Source organism: Rhipicephalus sanguineus, chromosome 5 (genome assembly GCF_013339695.2).
Source record: "Rhipicephalus sanguineus isolate Rsan-2018 chromosome 5, BIME_Rsan_1.4, whole genome shotgun sequence".
NCBI lineage: Eukaryota > Metazoa > Arthropoda > Arachnida > Ixodida > Ixodidae > Rhipicephalus > Rhipicephalus sanguineus.
The window spans coordinates 157171130-157194409 of NC_051180.1; positions in this window are offsets into that span (position 1 = coordinate 157171130).

Here is a 23280-nt window from a genome sequence, read left to right on the forward strand (position 1 = left end):
TACATCGAGAGCATGTCGGCGAGCGTGCGGTTAAAGCGTTCCGTGAGCCCATTCGTCTGCGGGTGGTAAGCAGTAGTTTTGCGTCTGAACAACGTTGCACTCTTTTAGGATGGCTTCGACGACTTCCGACAGGAAGACACGGCCTCGATCGCTGAGCAGCTCCTGGGGTGGACCGTGGCGCAGCATGAACCGGCGGAGCAGAAAGGAGGCTACATCGCGCGCTGTAGCCGCTGGGAGGGTGGCAGTTTCGGCGTGTCGCGTAAGGTGGTCTACAACGACGATGGCCCAGCGGTTACCAGCCGAAGTCAGAGGGAGGGGCCCATACAAATCGATGCCAACGCGCCCAAACGGCCGGTCAGGGCAAGGTAAAGGTTGCATACCTGCTGGTGACTGGTGCGTTGATGTTTTGCGGCGCTGACAATCGATGCAGGAGCGAACGAACTTCTGCACGAAGCGGTACATGCCTCGCCAAAAGTACCGTTGGCGAATGCGGTGGTATGCTTTTGATACCCCAGAGTGCGCACACTACGGATCAGCGTGGAACGATTCGCATATTTCAGAACGCAGACTGCGGGGTATTACTAGTAGCCAATGGCGGCCGTCGGCGTTGCAATTGCGTCGGTGGAGGAGGTCGTCGCGAATGGCGAAATGGTGGGCTTGACGACGCAACGCGCCAGTGGGTGGTGTTGCCGAAGGATCAGTGAGCAAGTCTAGCAGTGAAGCGATCCATTGATCCTTGCGCTGTTCAGTAGCGACAGTGTGAACGTCGATGGAACAAACGGCATTGTGAGACATTGAGCTGTGGGTATTATCGTCAGGCAAGGAGGAGCGCGAGAGTGCGTCGGCGTCAGCATGCTGGCGTCCGTTGCAGTACAGCACGCGGATATCGTAGTCCTGTAGGCGAAGTGCCCAGCGGGCGAGGTGGCCTGATGGATCCTTCAATGATGACAACCAGCAGAGTGCATGGTGGTCGGTGATGACATGAAATGGGCGACCATACAAATAAGGTCGGAACTTCGTAAGGGCCCAGATGATCGCCAGGCATTCGTTTTCGGTGACGGTGTAATTGGTCTCGGCTTTGGTGAGCGTACGACTTGCATATGCCACGGCATATTCACGGAACCCTGGTTTGCACTGCGCAAGGACAGCGCCAAGGCCAACACCGCTGGCGTCTGTGTGTACCTCTGTAGGGGCCGTAGGGTCGTAGTGGCGTAGTATGGGAGGCGACGTCAACAGACGACGGAGCTTCGCGAAAGCGTCGTCGCACTCTGACGACCATGAATTGAGGGACCCGTTACTTCCGAGGAGCTTCGTCAGCGGCGATATGACGGTCGCGAAGTTTCGAATGAAGCGCCGAAAGTAGGAACACAGTCCTACGAAACTGCGCAGTTCTTTGACGGACGTAGGTTTGGGGAACTCGGTCACGGCGCGAAGCTTGGCTGGATCGGGGAGAAGCCTCCTTGGACACGACGTAACCGAGTATTGTCAGCTGCCGTGCTGCAAATCGTCACTTCTTTAGATTCAGCTGTAGACCGGCGTCGCTCAAACGCGTCAAAACATGCCGCAGGCGTTGAAAATGCGTGGAGAAGTCCGGAGCGAAAGCTCCGGACTTCTCCACGCATCCATCATGCGCTAAAAGATGGCGGGCGCATTACACAGCCCAAACGGCATGACGTTGAATTTGTACAAGCCGTCGGGCGTGACAAAGGCGGTCTTCGGTCGAGCGTCATCAGCCATGGGTACTTGCCAGTACCCTGAGCGCAAATCGAGAGATGAAATGAATTCTTCTCCTTGCAGGCCGTCGATCGCGTCGTCTATTCGCTGTAGTGGATACACGTCCTTACGAGTGATCTTGTTGAGTCGTTGGTAGTCCACACAGAACCGCACAGAACCGTCCTCCTTCGCAACAAGAACGACAGGAGACGCCCAGGGGCTGTTAGAAGGTCGAATAACATCTCGTCGAAACATGTCGTCGAATTCCTCGTTGATTACACGTCGTTCGGTGGGAGATACGCGATATGGACGTTGCCGCAGTGGCGGCTGGGCGCCAGTGTCGATGCCATGCGTAACGGCGGAAGTGCGGCCGAGAGAAGTTTGAGCGACATCGAAAGAAGAGCGAAATTCGTCCAACAGGCCCACAAGCTGGGAACGCTGGACCGGTGTAAGGTCGTCCGCAATGGAGGAACCAAAGACATCAGCGGGTGATGAACCAGACGTGGAAACAGCGCCGAGCGTACTGGAACTGTGGCAGTGCATTTCATCTGGTTCCTCCATAACTTGTGTGTCTTCGAGGGGTTCCACGCTGCCGAGACATTTCCCTCGGACCAACATAACACTGTACGGAGATGGGTTGATAACAAAAATTGACGTACTGCCCTGAGTGACTTGCACGGTCGCGAAAGGCACCAGCATGCCTTTCTTCGTGCAAACACGGTCAGATGGCGAGAGAAGTGCAACGGTGTCGGAGAGACTGGCGCACTACACTGATACCGCTGTCGACGAGTTTGCAGGCACCTTCGTGTCGTCTTTGACAAGTACCTTACCCGCAGCCGATGGAATGTCTGCCGGCACCATTTCAGAGAATGGTGAGAGCTCTATTTCGGCTGGTGCGCAATGAATGACGGAGTCGTGGCGGGAGAGAAAATCCCATCCTACGATGACGTCGTGAGAGCAGGCAGGAATTATGATCAATTCGACGGCGTACAGAGCATCCTGAATAATGACGCGAGCTGTGCACACCGCTGTTGGGTGAACACTTTGGGCGCTGGCTGTACGGAGGGAGAGCCCGGAAAGCGGCGTCGTCACTTTTCGCAGTAGTCGGCTAAACTTGGCGTCCATAACGGATACGGCGGCTCCAGTGTCGATAAGGGCAGATGCGCGAACACTGTCCACAAACACGTCAATCACGTTCGCGGGGCTTTGCTGAGGGCTTTCGCAGTTCGATAGCGTCGCAGCCCTTGCCTCGTGGATTGCGACGACTAGTTTTCCTGGTCGCGTGAGCCCGGACGTGGCCGCATTGGCGACAGTGAGCGACGTCGTGGAGACGGTGAACGGCGGGTAGATGGTGCGGGGCGGGACGTCGGTGACATATGCGTCGCTTGGTCATAATAAGGGCTGCTTGATGAGCTGGTCAGGGTTGATGCGACCCGAGGCGGCTCCATGCGATTGCAGTAGCGTTCGACGTGACCGGCGCAACCGCAGGCAAAACAAATGGGGCAGTTGTCGGAAGTGCGCCAGCGGTTCGCGGGTCCCATCCATGTCGCAGAACGGGATGGACGAGGCGGCTGCTGATATGAGTGCATTGTGGGTAGCAGTCGGGGCCTGGGGACGACGTCGACGAATGTAGGCGGCACAGCCGCGTCGAAGGCCTGTGGTCAGACGACGGCTTTGGCGTAACTCCGCGGGCCAGCCACAGGAATCGCTGGGGGCGGCCTGGCTACAGCTTGCGCGTAGCTTAGTGTTGCAGGCACTAGAGCCGGCTGGTGGTATTCGGGAATGACCTCCGCGATTTTTTGCTGAATCGCTCGGCGGAGAGGAGGCAGAAGTGTAGCTGGCGGCTGGTCAACATGCTGCGGTGGAGTGAAAGCCAGTAGAGAGACCTGGCGGGTAATTTTCTCACGCACGAACGACTTGATTTCGGCGAGCAAGGTGGAGTGGTCAGGAATTGCCGACAAGCCTTCGAGATCAGCATCGCCTGATGGCGGTCGACGGGTCATCAAGCGCTGCTGGCGCAGCTCCTCGTAGCTTTGGCACAGGGTAATGATCTATGCCACTGTGCGAGGGTTTTTGGCCAGCAGCATGGTGAAGGCATCGTCGTCGATGCCTTTCAGAACATTCCTGATTCTGTCAGACTCCGACATGCTCGCGTCGGCTTTCTTGCACAGGTCAAGGATGTCTTCGATGTAGCTCGTGAAGGATTCCCCTGTCTGCTGAGCTCGTTCACGTAAGCGCTGTTCGGCTTGAAGCTTACGAACGGCCGGGCGGCCAAACACGTTGACGATGGCGGTCTTGAAATCGGACCACGTCGGGAAATCGGATGCATGGTTGTTGTACCACATGCCTGCCACACCCGCGAGGTAGAAAACCAAGTTGGTCAGCTTGCCTGCTTCGTCCCATTTATTGGCAACACACCCGTTCGTAAATCGCGAGCCAGTCCTCCACGTCAGTGCCATCCGCGCCGCTGAAAACAGGAGGGTCGCGGATACGGGGGACACCGGGACAAGCGGTCGGGGCAGCAGGCGGCGTTTGCAGAGCGGCGTCTTGCGGCATGGTACATGGCACGGTACGGGATCGGAGCTCCAGGGGCATCGAATGGAGACCAAAGTTGTGGTGACGGTACAGCACTCTCCACCACTTTGTAAAGGCGTTTACGGACGGCTGGATTGACGGCGACGATGCGCAACAGTCACGACAGAGCTCAGACTCTCACGAGCACGAGCACGAGGGGCGTGCTCTCCAAGAAGAGGCGAAGAGGGCGACCCACTAGAAGGCGCTGAAGAGAACGGCCCATTACAACGTTCCAATGCTTCTCTACAATCGTTGTATAATACGGAGTGATCTGCAAATAAGCCTATCTTTATTGTTTGAAACTAAATCATTGAAACTGAATTGAAACTAAATCATTTATGTAAATTAGGAACAAAAGTGGCCCCAGGACAGTGCCCTGGCGGACCCTTGAAGATACCGGAATGGTGCCTGATGCTTTCCCATCTATTTCGACATATTTTGTGCGGTTGTTTAAGTATGTGGAAACCCAGGAAATAAGATAATCAGGAAGGCCAATGATGTATAGTTTTTGAATTAATTTATCATGAGGCTTTGCTGTAGGCTTTAGAAGGCTTCGCTGTAGTCCAAAAAGATCATGTCAACTCGACCACCCCTGTCGAGAACGGACGCTGATAAATGAGCAACGGAAACCAGCTGAGTAACGGCGGAAAAACCTTTTCTAAAACCAGGTTGGTGTGGTGATAGCATGTTATTGTCCTCTAAAAATTTTGTTATGCAGGTAGCCACAATATGCTCAACGAGCTCACGACGGGAAGAAATTATAGATATGTGGCGGTAATTTAAATTTTTTTAGTATAGGAACTACACGCGCCGATCTCCAATCATGAGGAGTGTAAGAGGTTGGGTATTCCATCCGGTCTAGGTGATGATTTTGCTTTTAGTTTGAGAAGCATGTTAAAGACTCCCTCATAAAATACAAGATCAAGATAAAATGAATTCAATGAGGAGCCAGTGGTACGATTTTCAGAAGTAACAGAAAACACCCTATGAAATTGGTTGTTGAAATGATTGGCGACAACTTGTGGATCATCCAGTATTTTATCATCATGCGACATTTTAGTTACTGGCACCTTGCGCTCTTTAATGTAATTCTAATGCTTCTGCGGATCATCTTTAATAAATTTAGGCAAGGTGGTGCTGAAGTAAAAGTTTTTCGCCTTTTGAACAGCCTCAAAGAGTGCAGATCGAACTTCAAGTAATGCATGCGAAGAAGGTGACCGGTTTCTTTGACGCTTAGCTTTACGTTTTAAGTGACTAATGTGTCTGTTTGTACAAGGGCTCGTTTTTGAATAATGTGTCTGTTTGTACAAGTTTGGCCGTTTTTTTAGGGGCGAAGCTCCTTAGGGCAGCACCCGTTCGTCCCTCGTAGTCGTCGTCGTCGTAGTAGTAGTAGTAGTCGTAGTCCGTAACAAGTCTTACGCTTTGACCTCCAAGGTGGTGCCGGTGGGAGATTTTTCCTGTGCGTTGTTGAACAATAAAAAAATTCGCAGCGTGCGCGTTAACTAAAAGCCGAGTTCTTTTGTCTCTCATTCCCCATTAGCAGCCATTGGCATGTTCCAGTAGGAAACGTTAGTAGAAGTAGAAGTGTAAGTGTTAGCTAAAAGCCGACTTCTTCTGTCTCTCATTCCCATTAGCAGCCATTGTTTACCTCCAAGGTAGTGCCTGGTGAGATTTCTCCTGTGCGTGATTAAACAATAAAAATTTTGTTCAAAACGCCGTTGATTGATGAAATAAACCAACGAAAGACGCCAGATGTTTTGTAAAAGCAAAACGAAAGAACGCCAGATGTTTCTAAAGCAAAACGAAAAGACGCCAGCTGCTTAACGAAATACGCCAGATTTTTCTAAAGCAATGGTTTTCTAAACAATGAAAATTCACAGCGTACATGTAAAATTAAAGTGAGCTGCAAGTCGTCATAACTCATCGAACCTTTAGTATAAACGCGCCCGATCTCACGTCGGTGATGATGTACTGGGCAGAATTCACGGAAGATTCACGGTTTACCGATGAACCTCCGCAGCTTCGCCCACTCATCATCATTCACTCCGTGGATATGCTGTGATTTTTTTAACTTTGCTGGGTACAAAAAGATCAATGCAGTAAAGGTAAATATTTTTAAACTTCAGCCAAAGCAGTAAAAAATCACTCTCAGATATTACAGTAAGTTCTCTTTCGAGGTGATTCAGAATGGCATCATCATTGGCACGCATGTAGTTTTTCACAGTTTTGAGCCGAGACAGATGCCTCACATGACTAACATGAAGTGGAAATGAAACAAAAACCAGCAAGTGATCAGAGAAGCCCTTTTCAACAGAAACGTCGTAATCAGCGATGAACCGATCTAAGAACACATGATAACGCACAGAACCTGCGTTATTGGCAATGCGCGTAGGTTCCTCGACAATCTGAACAAGGTTGTTTTGACGGAGAATGTCAAATATTATATCTGCCTTGCGTGCAGATTCCAGATTGTGAGATAAGCGGCTCCAGGTAATTGACGGCAGGCTACAGTCACCGACAAGTATGATTTTGTGTTTTTTTGTTATCGTAGGTGATTTCGTAAAGCAACGAAAACATCAGGTGATCAATCGGGGGTTCTGCAGACTGCCGACAAAAGGATAACAGTGCCAGACAGGTTCAACTTGAGGCATAAAGATTCAACATCAGCAATTGCATGTAGAGCAGTGCATTCAATGCTTGATTTAACTACCACAGCAACTCAGCCCACTCTAGTTGGTCGATCATGACGAAATATTATGTACGAAGGCGGACTCAAGACATCGTCAAAAATGTCTTTGTGCAGCCAAGTTTCGGTGATTGCGGTGATGTGTGGACTATGAGAGAGAAGGACGGCCTCAAGGTGGTCTGTTTTATTGATAAGGCTACGGGCGTTAACATTGATAATTCTGATGTTGTCCAGCGAAGAATTTCACAATACTGTGATATTGCATGGCGGTTTGAAACACACTGACGTGCATTCTTTGTGTCGTCCCCCCCCCCCCAAAAAAAACCAATCACCATTGATACGTAACTTATCATGAATTAGTGATACTTTCTTTCCAAGCTGTTTGTCAGAATTAGCACTCTCCCAGACCAAACTTCTTTTCCTCAAAGTTTCGCGCGAGTAATCATTCTGAACAGAAATTTTGGTTCCTTTTTCTTTGCAACATTCTTAAAAACAGACACGTTTTCATTGTAGTCTTGAAAGAAAACGATGACAGGCCTTTCAGCAGCCCTCTTTCCAAGTCGCTGAATGCGGCCAACAGATGAGCACTTCACACCAAGATTCCCCTCAAATGTCTCAGCAATTACTTTACGCTTGAGGTCATTCTCTCTTTCCCCTAACTCTTCAGGAAGCCCATAGATTATTAGGTTTGAACGTGTGCTTCTATCTTCAATATCAGTAAGCTTGCGAGACTGAAAACCCACGGAAGATTGGAATGTTTTGAGAGCAACATGCAAGTCACTAACATTAGAAAGATTAGCTGTCTTGGCTGTAATTACAGATAAGTGTTTCAATTTCGGATAACCGAGAGTAAATGTCAGTAATCATTTCTTCAGTTCTAGTGTTAAGTGCAGATATTTGTTCCTTTAACGCACTTTGGCCATCAAGAACCTTTTGCAGCAGTTCGGCGTTTGTAGGACCGTGGTTAAGTTCCACATCACCACACAAAAACATTTTAAGCGCATAGAAACTCTCATACACTGCGTTCAAAAATTGATGTGGGAACGGCAGGATCACTCAAAAACTACAGTCGCTACGGACAGATTAATCATTGTAACCAACCTGCACAAGGTAAAAGAATGGCCGTTTTAGAGCCATGCTTCCGCCAGATCCGCCGCACGCACTGAAGATGAAGTTCTGAAGCCGCTCCTTTATATTGGCGTAGTTTGTGGACGTCACAGATCTGTAGCTGGTGGTGGATTACCCAAATACTTGATACAGTTTGCTTGATCCCGGTGTTATCGAAGACACATGAATGACGACAGATTGGTAAATATGCGTCGAATCACAGGAAAACCGACAGCACGCCAGGTTCCCGTTGATGCAGAGAAAAAATCTCTGCACAAGGTGAAAGAATGGCCGTGTTAGAGCAATGCTTCCGCCAGATCCGCCGTACCCACTCATGGCAATCAGAACTTTTCACCCGGGCGACGCTGTGTCGACGAGTCAAGCGTACCCCTACGCCTACCGGCCGGCCGAACTCGACGCGGACTCGCGTAGCTCTGCCTCACCATGGAGTGTACTATGGAGGGAAATGACGTTGATCCATCGGAGCTCAACGACGGGTCATGGACACTGACCCTTGATAGGCAGAAAAAAACAGACGCCGGACCTGGAATGTATCAAGCCCGATCAACAGAGAGACTACGCTGAGAAGTGAGGCGGTGCCAACGCCGAGACGCCAAGCGCGCCCGCCACCGAGTGCGCGACGGTGACCCATGCCACGCCTTCTGGAGGACAATTACATGTGGTTCTTCGTCCGAATGGAGCCATCAAATTGACTGACGCTGGACCTGCGATAATCGTGAAGGCCATATCTATCGCAGCCGGCATCGACTTTCGGCTGACACTCAATGAAGACCAGGTGAGAATTCATCCAATAAAAATATCATTATGGTCAGCACACCGGACCGCCTACGAGCCAAAGTTTATCGCAAGATCACGCAACTACAGCATGAACGAAATGCGCTCAGCATACATGTGGCTGCATATGTCCCAGCACCCGACCACTCGGTGAGGGGGGTAATATGTTGTCGCGATGCAACGCGAGGAAAAGACAAGGAGACCTTTCGGCAGCGAAACAGCGTGTTGAAAATCAGCTGAACAAGCGGAACGTCTTCTTCGTCTTCAGCTAATCACAGCCCCACTAGATGGTGTCCGTTAAAGACCCCCATCGTCGTCGTCGTCCACATGTAGTATACACGCGTCATTTGCCTCTCCCTAAAGGAGCATCGCCCCGATGCTAAATCAGAAATGCAGTTTTAGGGGCGAAGCTCCTTAAGGCGGCACCCGTTCGTCCCTCGTAGTCGTCGTCGTAGTAGTAGTAGTAGTAGTAGTCGCAGTCCGTAACAAGTCTTACGCTATGACCTCCAAGGTGGTGCCGGTGGGAGATTTTTCCTGTGCGTTGTTGAACAATAAAAAATTCGCAGCGTGCGCGTTAACTAAAAGCCGAATTCTTCTGTCTCTCATTCCCCATTAGCAGCCATTGGCATGTTCCAGTAGGAAACGTTAGTAGAAGTAGAAGTGTAAGTGTTAGCTAAAAGCCGACTTCTTCTGTCTCTCATTCCCATTAGCAGCCATTGTTTACCTCCAAGGTAGTGCCGGGTGAGATTTCTCCTGTGCGTGATTAAACAATAAATATTTTGTTCAAAACGCCGTTGATTGATGAAATAAACCAACGAAAGACGCCAGATGTTTTGTAAAAGCAAAACGAAAGAACGCCAGATGTTTCTAAAGCAAAACGAAAAGATGCCAGCTGCTTAACGAAAGACGCCAGATGTTTTCTAAAGCAATGGTTTTCTAAACAATGAAAATTCACAGCGTACATGTAAAATTAAAGTGAGCTGCAAGTCGTCATAACTCATCGAACCTTTAGTATAAACGCGCCCGATCTCACGTCGGTGATGATGTACTGGGCAGAATTCACGGAAGATTCACGGTTTACCGATGAACCTCCGCAGCTTCGCCCACTCATTATCATTCACTCCGTAGATATGCTGTGATTTTTTTTAAACAAAAGGCCTCGCACAGTCACTCGCTGATATATGGCTTCATGCGCATAACATGCACAAGTTCAGGACGGTGCTGGCCACGCCTCGTACAATGGGGACTGTCGGAGACGACTTCGTAGGTGACATCACTCAGGCGTCGCAATACTCGGTATGGTCCGAAGTATCGCCTTAACAGCTTTTCGGATAGTCCTCGTTTCCGTATGAGCGTCCAAACCCATACTGTGTCGTCGGCGTGGTAAACAACTGTTCTGCGGTGAGCATTGTAGCGGCCTGTGTCGTAGTCTTGCTGCTGGCGGATCCGGAAGCGGGCAAGTTGCCTAGCTTCTTCCGCGCGTTGCGTAAACACATCGGCGTGGGTGTCAGTGTCGTCCCGTTCCTGAGGTAGCATCGCGTCCAGCATAGACCGCACCTTCCCTCCGTGAACGTGGCTGAACGGAGTCATGCGAGTCGTTTCTTGCTTGGCCGTGTTGTACGCAAACGTGATATAAGGCAAGATTTTGTCCCAATTTTTATGTTCAGCGTCAACGTACATTGAAAGCATGTCTTCAATCGTTTTGTTCAGACGCTCTGTTAGCCCGTTCGTTTGCGGGTGGTAGGCGGTGGCTTTACGATGAGTTGTTCCACTCAGCATCAAGACGTGATCCAAAAGAGCTGCCGTAAATGCGGTTCCTCTGTCTGTGATCACGACAGTTGGTGCACCATGCCTCAGTACAACGTTCTCGACGAAAAATCGTGCAACGACCGCTGCTGTGTTTCTCTGAATAGCCTTTGTTCCAGCATAACGGGTGAGGTAGTCGGTCGCGACGATAACCCAGCGGTTTCCGGTACTTGAAGTTGGAAGTGGACCCAAAATATTCATTCCAATTTGGTCAAACGGTGTTCGTGAGACATGAACGGGTTGCAGGAGGCCAGCTGGCTTAGTCGGGGTTGACTTGCGTCGCTTGCAGTCGAGGCAAGTGCGAACGTGGTGCTTCACGGATGTGGTGAGTCGTGGCCAGTAGTACCTTTGCTGTACTCTGGCCAATGTTCGCGTGTAGCCTAAGTGGCCAGAAGTCACCTCGTTGTGGCATGCTTGAAGCACTTTATCCGGTCGATGAAAAGATTCTTTCGTAGAGTACTCTGTCTCGCAAACAAAACGATGACAATATTGGTGAGAAAACCCTAAGTGCTTTCTGAGATCTTCCGTCTAAGTAATTAATTAGACCAAGCAACTCAGGGTCGTCACGTTGCTGCTGCGCAATGGCGGACGTGTCGAGAACACCAAGGAATGCTGTTTCCTTCTCATCGGGTAGAACAGCCGACTCAATCGGTGTCCGGGACAGACAGTCAGCGTCCATATGTCGCTTCCCCGACTTGTGCACGACAGTCATATCGAACTCCTGGAGCCGCAGACTCCAATGCGCTAATCGCCCGGTAGGATCTTTAAGATTTGTAAACCAGTACAAAGAATGATGGTCGCTAATAACTTTGAAGGGGCGGCCAAACAAATACGGGCGAAATTTCGTAACCTCCCATACCACGGCGAGGCATTCTTTCTCAGTCGTGGAGTAATTAGCCTCTGTGCGTGTTAGCGTTCTACTTGCATAGGCGATTACTCTTTCCGCGTCCTCCTGCCGTTGCGCAAGCACAGCTCCCAGTCCTACATTGCTGGCATCAGTGTGAAGCATCGTAGGCGCTCCCTCGTCAAAGTGTGAAAGCACCGGAGGCGTTTGTAGACGCTGGCGAAGATCATTAAAAGCAGCTTCCTGCTCCGCTTTCCACTCAAAGGCAACGTCTTCTCGTGTGAGACGAGTTAATGGTGACGCAATGCGTGCGAAGTCCGCGATGAACCACCGATAATAGGCACAGAGGCCCAAAAGCGCCTGACAGCCTTCTTATCGGACGGCACAGGGAACTGTGCTACGGCTGTATTTTTTCTGGATCTGGGCGAACGCCTTTGCGAACGCCTTCGTAACACCTCACCCGACCTGACTACATGAGCAAGGAATTGCAGTTCTTCAAAGCAAAAGTGGCACTTCTCTGGTTTCAATATTAGACCCGCGGACCGTATGGCTCGTAAAACCACTGCAAGCCTTTGAAGGCGCTCGTTAAATGTTGCGGAAAACACTATGACATCGTCAACATAGACTAAGCAGGTTTTCCATTTCAACCCAGAAAGCACGGTATTTATGAGCCTTTGAAAGATAGCAGGTGCCGAGGACAAACCGAAGGGCAAGACTTTAAATTCATATAAGGCATCTGGCGTCACGAAAGTGGTCTTCTCGCGGTCTCTCGGGTCTACCTCGATTTGCCAATATCCGCTCCTCAGGTCCATTGAAGAAAAGTAACGAGCATGTCGAAGTCTGTCGCGAGAGTCATCTATACGGGGAAGCGGATACACATCTTTCTTGGTCATCTGATTTAGCTTCCTGTAGTCCACGCAAAAGCGGAGGCTGCCGTCATTTTTCTTGACTAGAACCACAGGCGATGCCCAGGGGCTCTTTGATGGCTGAATGACGTCATCTTCAAGCATTTTGTCTACTTGTCGTATCGCTTCGCGTTCTTTTGGAGCCACGCGATAAGGGTTCTGGTGGAAGGGTTCTGGTGAAAGCACACAGCTATGAAGATGACCAGGCCATATATGAGTAAGTTTCGGGCAGGAACACTGACCGGCCGGTGGTGAGCGCGAGAAGAATAGGTCAAACTAATCAATGCCTGATCACTTTCGCAGGGGAGAAGCTCCCGAAGTATGTGAGATACCTGGCCCTCGCGTTCGAAGTTTTTCCTTTCCGAGAGAGACTTGAAGCCTGTTTCAACTGTAGGAAGTTGGGACACCGAACTGACGTTAGCCCCAAACCACGCCCACAGGTACAAGATGCCGGCGGTGTGGTGAAGAACACACACCGCCACCCAAAGGAGAAAAACCGCCCTGCCCTCTGTCATGCGTTGTGTGTGGCGGGGGACATCAAAGTGGCGGCCGAAATTGCAAATTCGCTTCATAACCAAAAAGCAGCCCGGCAAGCCAGTCGCAGCCGACAATGCAAAAGGGCAAGAAATTGACAAACGGCAAACCAGCTCCAGTCAGCATGCCAAGCCAACAATGTACCAGCATCAAGAACAAGATGGTAGCGACCTGGGAATCCAGATCAAAGTTGAAAAAATCACAACATATCCACGGTGTGAATGATGATGAGTGGGGCGAAGCTCCGGAGAGAATCATCGGTAAACCGTGAAACTCTTCCATGAAATTCGCCCAGTACATCATATAAAGAGTGCGAAACACCGTGTATATATTAAAGATCAAACTTTTATTGTACTGTTCGTTTACGTGGTCCCTTCATTGTCACCGGTTTGTGATCGGTGAAATGCAGGGAAAGTGTCCGCTCCCGAGCGAAAGACAAAGCGCGCCAAGAGCGAGCGCCTTTGCGATCGCAATCATCCAATGACATGCGTCATTCGCATTACAAAAGCGCCGTCTTTGATCTTTAAACAGCAAATATAAGAAATACATGAAACGCTATCTAGTGAGCAATTCATTAAGCTAGAGCTGGCTACATACATACTACTACAGAGGAGGGAACGACCCACACCCTAAGGAGCTTCGCCCCTAAAATGGAGGTGAGCCTCGGAGCCGCTCAGAATCTTTCCAACCTTTGCGTGGTCGGAGCGAGAGCAGAGACCGATCAGGGTCCCGACCACGGAGAGGCCACTCGAGCGAGAGCCGATGGGAGCGATCGACGCCACGACCACGGGCAGACCGCTCGACATTCCACCCGCGGAGAAACCGCTCGAGTTCATCACACAGGCAAGCGACCTCCAAAGGAAGCAAGCCCGCACCACAGCACCGGTCCAAGTCACCTCAAGACTCGCAGGTGAAGGAGCTGGCGGAGCAGATCAAACTACTTCAGCAGCGATTGGCTGCAGCTAATAATGAAATTCGGCAGCTAAAAAGTAAATAAAACCTCACTAACACCCCCCAAATTGAAAAAAAAAACGCCAGGCCTGCGTTGAAACCGCAGCGCAGTCACAGCTAGAGCTGGAAGAGCGGCGTTTCTATAGCCCTTTGTAAGCTCTCTTGGGGCTACGATACAAGTACACTAGAAAGGTACACACTACGCCATAAATCACAATTTTTGTGAGGTTGGGAAGCACCAACTAAGCCATTATTCTTCATTGTGCGGAGAAGCGAGGCACCAGCTACACGTCTGTAAGGCATTATGTGCACTTTGCTGAAGCGACGACTGATCACGATGAAGAATTATGGCTGAGCCCTTTATAATGGGTTGGAAGCTTTAAACGGCCCACCAGTTATGTAATTTGCATTGGGTGACGCCCGGTCGCTATTTCCCTCTCCCGTCATGCTGTATACCATATGTTGACGTGGGAGAGAGACGGGGGGGGGGAGGCGAAGAATTTTACTGAGACCCCAAGGAAATGGATCATGCGCTTATGGGCTTCCTTGGCAACCAATACATGTGCACTTGCGAGGAACCCACTACGCTCTAAATCATTGCAATTTTACTGAGACCCCGAGGAGGTGGATCCTGCGCTTATGGGCTTCCTTGGCAACCAATACAAGCGCACTTGCGAGGAACCCACTACGATATAAATCATTGTAATTTTTGAGAAGTAGGGCAGCAGGCACTGCGCCATTTTTCGTCATTCTACGGAGATCATTGGTACCTGCTAAACGCATGTAAGGCATTATGCGCACTTTCTTGATGCTGTGCCTGATGACGATGAAGAATTATGTCAGATCCCTTTGTAATGGGTTGGAAGCATTCAACAACATCCTCGTTGCGCAATTCGCATTGTGTGACGCCTGGTTACAGAATACGCTTGGTGCGTATTTACTTTTCTACCACGCTATATTGCATATGCTAATGTGGTTCCTTCCCGACATGAAGCCTGTATAGGACCTTTTTGCAAAGCAGTTTCGAGCACCAGCATGGCTCAGAGGTTGAATACTGGGCTCCCACGCGGAGGGCCCATGTTCGAACCTCATTCTATCCTGGAATTTTTTTTCTATTTCTTTTTTTTCCTTATTTCGAGCGGTACTGGTTACGGACACCGGCGGCGGCGGAGGACAACTACGGCGCCAAAAACGGCCGGTGAAATGATCTCATAACAGCTTTCGCCGTAAAAGTTCTGGGAAACCGCTCAAGACCTCGGCTACAGCCTTCTTAACGACCCAGAACGTCCCACCCGGATAGGGAACAGCGTCAATCGTAACACCTCACCCGACCTAACATTTCTCAGAAATATTTTCAATGCCACTTGGGAAAACTACATTTTATCGCTACATTTTATCAACAACGATCCCCTGAAGGGGTTATAAATGAAATATGCCTAAAGTCATGCATACTTGATGGGACATATTTCGTTTCATTCGAGAAAAGCGCGAATCTGCACTGATTACAAGCCTTGAAGAATGGGTGTCCACTCTTGTACAAGATGCTGATAATTCAACGTCAGGGATGGATGCAGGAGAGGGCACTCCGACTCCGGACACCAAACTAATCCATTTGTGGTTCGCGCAGCAAAGTCTTCAAAAGCGGTGGCTAACGCAAAAACGTAACCATAGTCTGCGTAAACGCATTGCACAGCTCGAGCGGGACATTGAGAAATACTGACAACTAAGCCAGGAACACTGGCATCAACTTTGCGACCGCCTCAGCGGGCAGCTGGGGTGTAAACATATGTGGTTATTGCTTAAACATCAAATTGATCCTGACCACACTAAGACGGCGTCGCAGAAAAACCTTCAGCGGATTATACGCTCCTTTCCGGGAGATAACGATGCACTTAATAAAGAACTTAAAAATCGATACTTTAACCTTAATACAGATCCCCCTGCACCTGCTATTTACATAGGAAAAAACAACAAAGAATTACACAGAGAAATTACGGAATCTGAGGTTCGAGCGCTTCTAATGAAAATCAAAACCACGTCAGCCGCTGGTGAGGACGGCATCACCAATAAAATGTTACGCAATCTAGATGACTACTCAGTGACGCAGATCACTAAACTCTTTCATACCGGAGGCAATACAGCGCCAGTTTTCACCAAACAGGCCCCAGCTTCGATACTAAGTCTTTATTACCCACTGGAAAGAGGGCATCATACCAACCAGCTGGAAGCATGGCAAAGTAATTTTTATACCAAAATGAGGCAAAAAGTAGTCTCCGCCCTATTTCTTTAACTTCATGCCTTGGCAAGGTTTTGGAGCATGTAATTTTAAACCGACTCAACGACTACTCAGAGAGAGATGGGCTTTTCCCCCACACAGTTATCGTATTTAGGGCAAATCTGTCTACGCAAGCAATCATGTGGCAGATAAAAAATGTTATTCTCGATCCAGGTCCCATTACAGCCACACGCACTATTCTTGGGCTGGACGTGAGCAAGGCTTTCGACAATGTGTCCCACGCGTCGATTCTTGCCAGTCTGACCCAAATGACTGTAGGCAAGCGCGTATACACTCACATTGCCAGTTTTCTTAAAGATAGAACTGCGGAGGTTCATTTGGACGACATCAGAAGCGGATCTTTTAATTTAGGAACCAGGGGCGCCCCTCAGAGCGCGCGCTTTCCCCCTTTCTATTTAACGTTACCATGCGAGCTCTCCCTCCCTTACTGGAGAGGATTTCTTACATAAAGCATTCCATCTACGCGGACGACATAACCATCTGGACCAACAGTGGCTCGGATGGTCAGATCGCAGACGCGCTACAGGAGGCTGCAGACGCAATACAAAATTTCGTTAAGCAATACGGTCTTGTGTTCTCTCCCAAAAAATCTGAACTTCTAGTGATTAGAAATAAATCTGTCAAATCCAGGGAAACAGGGACTCCGCTTCTCCATCGGCGTGAATATGGAAGGCCGACCGGTCCGACCTGTTTTAACGATCTGAGTGCTAGGAATGTTAATCAGCATAAGACACATAATACAGAGGCGATAGTGCGGCTGCAAGCCACGGCCCGCCAAATATGTCACCCACTGAGGCGCGTAGCCATGCGACATCATGGAATGAAGGAGGCAGATATATGCCGGCTGCCCGAAGCCTTCCTGATCAGCCGCATTGTGTACTCCTTCCCATACTATCACCTCCGACTCTGTGCTAAAGAAAAAAAATATAGTATAATTCACATGGCATACAAATCGGCCTTAGGGCTCCCTGGATATGCAGACTCCGAGCGATTACAACAATTAGGCATTATAACACCAAACATGGTGGCCGTTTGGGAGAAGATATAGATAAGGTTTGGACACTTGGGAGAGGACGGTTGGAGACTTTGGAGAGGATATGGAGGAGAGTGTAGCTACGTTCTGTATAATAAGGGACTTTATTGCCCTTTGGTTGCCTCCCACATGCCCTGTTACTGCGTCCTGTTGGCGGTGTAGAACCGCTTTGCCGAGGCCAAAGAACTCTTGCCATTTACCACAGCGCTGTCAAAGACCTACGAACGGTTTTTACGTATTATGATGCCTAGTCGTTGAGTTATTGTTCATAATGGGTTGCCCAAATTGCAATCCACGTGCAGTGAGAATCAAATTAGGTTGAGGAATTGCCGACATGTGGTTCACTTTGGCTGGAGACTGCATATCACTGATTAATTTTTCTTATTAACGTAAGCCGAGGTCTGAGCAATACGTTGGAATCGACGTTAAGTTATAGGATCATGGAACAGATTCTGGTGCGACCGCGCTCTGTCGCAATTGCGTGATTATACAAGTTAACCTTTTAAATGCGAAGCGTTTCTTAGCGGACCTCAGGCACTTTGGCCGTTTCTATCTATCTGTCAATCTATCTATCTATCTAGCCGCCTACGTCTGGGCGCTCTAATGGTGGTCTGCATAATTTGCAATACACCAAAATCGGCATAGAAGGGCATCAATGTATGACGAACACGATTCACTGGTCATGACATGATTAACGCGAAATACCTGTCGCGTACGTCATGAAACCCTTTCTCTCAGTAACGTGTGGCACATAACCGTAAACCAGTGTTAATGTTATGCGGGTATTTGCCACAGGTGATACGGAGTTTCAACCAAAACGGTAACCGCGAACACACACTTGCACATAAGGAAAGTGATAATAATAGTAATTGTTGGGTTTTATGTCCTTTATGTCCGAAAACCACAATATGACATGAGAGATGCCGTACCGAAAGGGCTCCAGAAATTTTGACCATCGGGTATTCTTTTTTAACGTGTACCGAGATTGCACAGAACAACGGCATCTAGCATTTTGCCTGCATCGAAATGCGACCGCCGCGGCCGGGATCGAACCAGCGACCTTTGGCTCAGCAGCCAAGCCCCTTAACCGCTACACCACCGCGGCAGACGCAAGGAAAGTGAGGAAATTGAAGACAGAACTCCCCTGGAAGACGGTCAACTACCATCCACTCCACGTGGTCCGCAACATGCACTACGTGGATTACACAAAAACCGGCATCGATGCGTCCTACAATAAATCTGCTGGGAGACCCAGGCCTCTTTATCATTACCGGTGACTTCAACATTGATTTATCAAGACCCAACAACGCTTGGTCGTTATACTGCGTGAAACATGGATTGAATGTGGAGAGGACTTCAAAAGACCTCGGTGCTACGTTCACGACAGGGGGCATCATAGATCATTTCATCGTAAGAGGCATCCAGGAATTCACCAGCTGCAATATACATCGCACTTCACTAAATTTAGACTCCTCATAGCCGCGATGACGAACGGATCCGATTAACAAGTCCGGTCCAGGCTGGTGCTCCCTGATCACGGTGATGATGACCTTTTTCAAAAACTGCCATGAACCCCTTTTACACACGTACACGGGTTCGTGAAACGTGCGTGCGTTCTCCGTCATAACGGACAAGTATAAGCATAACAACTGTAGCGCAACTGTAACAACTGCAACTGTGACTGTAACGTACGTGCAGTGCGCCTGCGCATGTCTGTCGGCTGCGTACTATATATTTAAGGAAACTTTCCTTATTGAAGCTTAGTTGAGAGTAACGCCTGTCCTGTTTATTCGCGCTATGCAGTATTGAAGAATATAAGCACTACAGATCAGCTTACCGCGCCTGGTGTTGCTAACACCCATGTTGATGTTGCCATCGCTACGCAACTGTAAACAACTGGCTATATAATATGCAACTATTCAACATGCGAGTGCGCGTATACCACTTCAAAATTTCTCGAGCGTCATTCCGTAACGTTTCGCTCTATGTGTCACCATCCCACGCATGCTTCGCATAACATCGATTCGCACGGTACGTGGAATCTGCCAATATTTTTTTTTCTTTTAATGACGTATGGGATTGTTCTTCATCAGCTGTAGCTGGCGCCACTGGTTAAAAAGCCAGCGGCATCTCTCTTTAATAATATATGGGGTTTAACGTCCCAAAACCACCATATGATTATGAGAGACACCGTAGTGGAGGGCTCCGGAAATTTTGACCACCTGGGGTTCTTTAACGTGCACCTAAATCTAAGTACACGGGCCTCAAACATTTTCGCCTCCATCGAAAATGCAGCCGCCGTGACCGGGATTTGATCCCGCGACCTTCGGGTCAGCAGTCGAGCGCCATAACCACTAAACTGGTATCTCTCTTTTCAATTCCACTCATATTGCCGCGAAAGCTTTGTACTGCCTGTTTTGTTGTTGTTGTTCCTCTGACCTTTGGGGCAACCCACCTCGGGGTATAGGCTATGGATCGTGCGCGTTGAAAGTTACCGCGACACGAATTCCTCATTTATTTTGTGCGCGATATGAGATGTGCTTAAAAGTAACTGCAAGAATCTGGAACAATGTCTTCGATATTTCTCCACATTCTTGTCGTTACTTGCAGGCGCTTATCTCGAAAGTCTTTTACGGCCTTTAAATTGAGCGCGGCCTAAAGCATCAAGCATTCTGTTCTTCGACGGCCGCCCAGCACGTTTGTTGCTGTCGCCGGCACCGAATTGTACGGTTCTTAGTTGGCGCAAGTCCACCTAATGAACACTTCCTTTTAGAAGCGTTTCGGTTCTCTTCCTGACCATCGGAGTGCCGTCATCACTACATGACAATATGTTGCATAACTTCGCATCAGCACACATATTTTATTGCCATTTATTTACTGATCGTTAGAATTTTCAGACCAGAAAGCGATCGCACAATAGGTCATACAAAATGTCCGAGAAAAGAAGTGCTTGAAACGCATATAAGCAAAGAAAGTCGCGTTGAGTTCGTGAAGCGGTCGTGCTTACACAAGCCTTGCCATTTTTCGCAAGTTGTGGCTCTTTTTTTCATGTCTGTTCTTCAGTCGCCAACAGTACTGACGCATACGTAGGCAGATATATTAGTGTAGCAACATCGCAAGCATTTCTTCTTTGTGCGTTCCACAAAGAAATGTGAAGTGGAAATTCTCCAACACGGCATCAGTAATTTTGTCGTGTGCATCCCTGTCACCTGCATGCTTGGCAAACTGTTCCTTGGTGTACTTGAAAAAGTCAAAGAGGTGCATGTTTGGATGCCTGTTACAGTTCACGAGATCAGCTTCTGGCAGGCTTGCAAAACCTTGTTTTCCTTGAATAGCGTTCTTGCAAATGGAACAGGTTGTTCCATTCCGAAGTTTTCTGGACAAAAAACCGGTAACGTAGTAGACAATGCAGTCAAATACTGTTGCGTCTGTCTCAGGGTCGACGAAATCGAAGACATCGTCGCACTCCCAGCTTCCTTCGTTGATGAGCCCGTCAAGCTTTCGCTATAGTTCATCCAAGTTTCCTGCGCGTTGCGCGGATGAACCCTTATATATTTCCCTGATATCAGCCAAAGTCACAACGGCTGCCTGTCTTTTATCAGGCAGCGTGCAATTCCCAAACTTTGGTGGTTTTACCAAAAAACATAAGCGGAGCTTGCGGTACAGCTGTAGGAACGTGGGAAACGTCGGGTGCTCATTTTGCCCGCCAGCTTGTCTGATTATGCCAAAGAAGCGCTCCAGCGGGTCTTGGTTCATCTTCGCTGTCGATATATACATACTTGAAGTCACAGCCCTTCAGCAGGTAAATTGACAGCTCCTGCACTGATTTCAGGGTTACGCGTAGGCCTTCTGCAGTCAACTGCATCAGAAAAAGGTCTTTATGCATTTCCCGGGGCACGACCTGTTGCTCCCACGAGTCCAGCCACTCGGATGAAGATTCTAAAACACAAAAATCTTTGCCTTCTACTTTCAAACCTTCTGCGGGAAAACGTCGGTTTAAAGCGTCAAACAGGTCATCTAAAAAAAGTGTGAACTCGACCATCGGCTCGACATTGGTTACACGAAACGCGCCTCTCGCACCTTTGGCTATGGGGTTGCAAAATATCTGCGTGGCAAGCTCCACCCTCATCCTCAGCAACTTGGAAGGGTTGATGTGGTTGAATGTTATTACAGCGAAAGCTGTTATGACATCAATTCACCGGCCGTTTTTGGCGCCGTAGTTGTCCGCCGCCGCCGCCGGTGTGCGTAACCAGTATCGCTCAAAATAAGAAAGAAAACGAAATAAGAAAAAAACTCCAGGATGGAACGAGGTTCGAACCTGGGCCCTCTGCGTGGGAGCCCAGTATTCATCCTCTGAGCCATGCTGGTGCTTGATACTGCTTTGCAAAAAGGTCCTATACAGGCTTCATGTCGGGAAGGAACCACACTAGCATATGCAATATAGCGTGGTAGAAAAGTAAAATAAGCACCAAGCGTCGCACGACGCGAATTCTGTAACCAGGCGTCACACAATACGAATTGCGCAACGAGTAGGTTGTTGAATGCTTCCAACCCATTACAAAGGGATCTGCCATAATTCTTTATCGTCATCACGCACAGCATCGACAAAGTGTGCATAATGCCTTACATGCGTTTAGCAGGTACCAATGCTCTCCCTAGAATGACGAAAAATGGCACAGTGCCTGCTGCCCTACTTCTCAAAAATTACAATGATTTATAGCGTAGTGGGTTCCTCGCAAGTGCACTTGTATTGGTTGCCAAGGAAGCCCATAAGCGCATGATCCATTTCCTCGGGGTGTCAGTAAAGTTCTTCGCCCTCCCCCCCGTCTCTATCCCACGTCCGCGTATGGTATACAGCATGACGGGAGAGGGAAATAGCGACCGTGCGTCACCCAATGCAAATTAGATAACTGGTGGGCCGTTTAAAGCTTCCAACCCATTAGAAAGGGCTGATCCATAATTCTTCACCGTCATCAGTCGTCGCGTCAACAAAGTGCACATAATGCCTTACAGACGTGTAGCTGGTGCCTCGCTTCTCCGCAGAATGAAGAATAATGGCTTAGTAGGTGCTTCCCAACATCACAAAGATTGTGATTTATGGCGTAGTGGGTAGCTTTCTAGTGTACTTGTATTGTAGCCTCAAGAGAGCTTACAACGGGCTCTAGAAACGCCGCTCTTCCAGCTTTCGCTGTGACCGTGCTGTTGTTTCAGTGCAGGCCTGGCGTTTTTTTTAGGGCACACCTCTAGCTCTACTTTGTTCTCGTTGTCTGCGACGTACAGGGCGTCATAGCAGGATCATTTTATCAGTTTTCCGTCTTTTTTAAGGACGTTCATGTCCAGTAGCATGTCCCTGATGCACTTGAAGATATGAGGCACGCCAGACAGCACATGGACGTTTCTAGAGCCGTCCAGTGGGTGCAGAAAGGAATTTCGCACGTGACCCGGCGCACCAGTAATGCCGAGCTGCTTCCACATCGCGGGGTTGGGGGGTGCATCATCACACAATACTCCGTCTACGAACAAGCCGGTTGTTTCTAGGTGTACAATGCACTGGATCAGGAGTTGCGAAAGCAGCGTCACCTTAGTTGGTCCTTTTGACGCAAACACGGCTACTGAATGTAGGTAGGTTTCACCAAACGGAGCAAATGCAAAGACGAGGCCATGATCTACGAGTTCCTTGCTCTGATTATTTATCTCTCCTTGACCAACAAGGCTAGTGTACGTCATTGTCTGCGAGTTGACAGCCATTTCCTTTCTTACTTTAATTTCGTTGAACATCAGGATTCGCCGCCGCTGGAATGCGGTCTTTCCGGCAACTTTTACATTGAGGGCTTTGAAGAAGTTGTCGTCGAAACCGCAATTCTGACCAACCATGCTTATGCACTGTGGTAACGCACGGCAAAGGCAGTACATCGTTGTTTCTCAAGAAAGAGTCGTTGACCGGGCTCCGTATGTGCAGCAAGAGGCACAACAAGATCCAATCGTCTGTGTATCGCCTGCTTGTTTGAAATGCGCACCTTTCTACTGATACACATT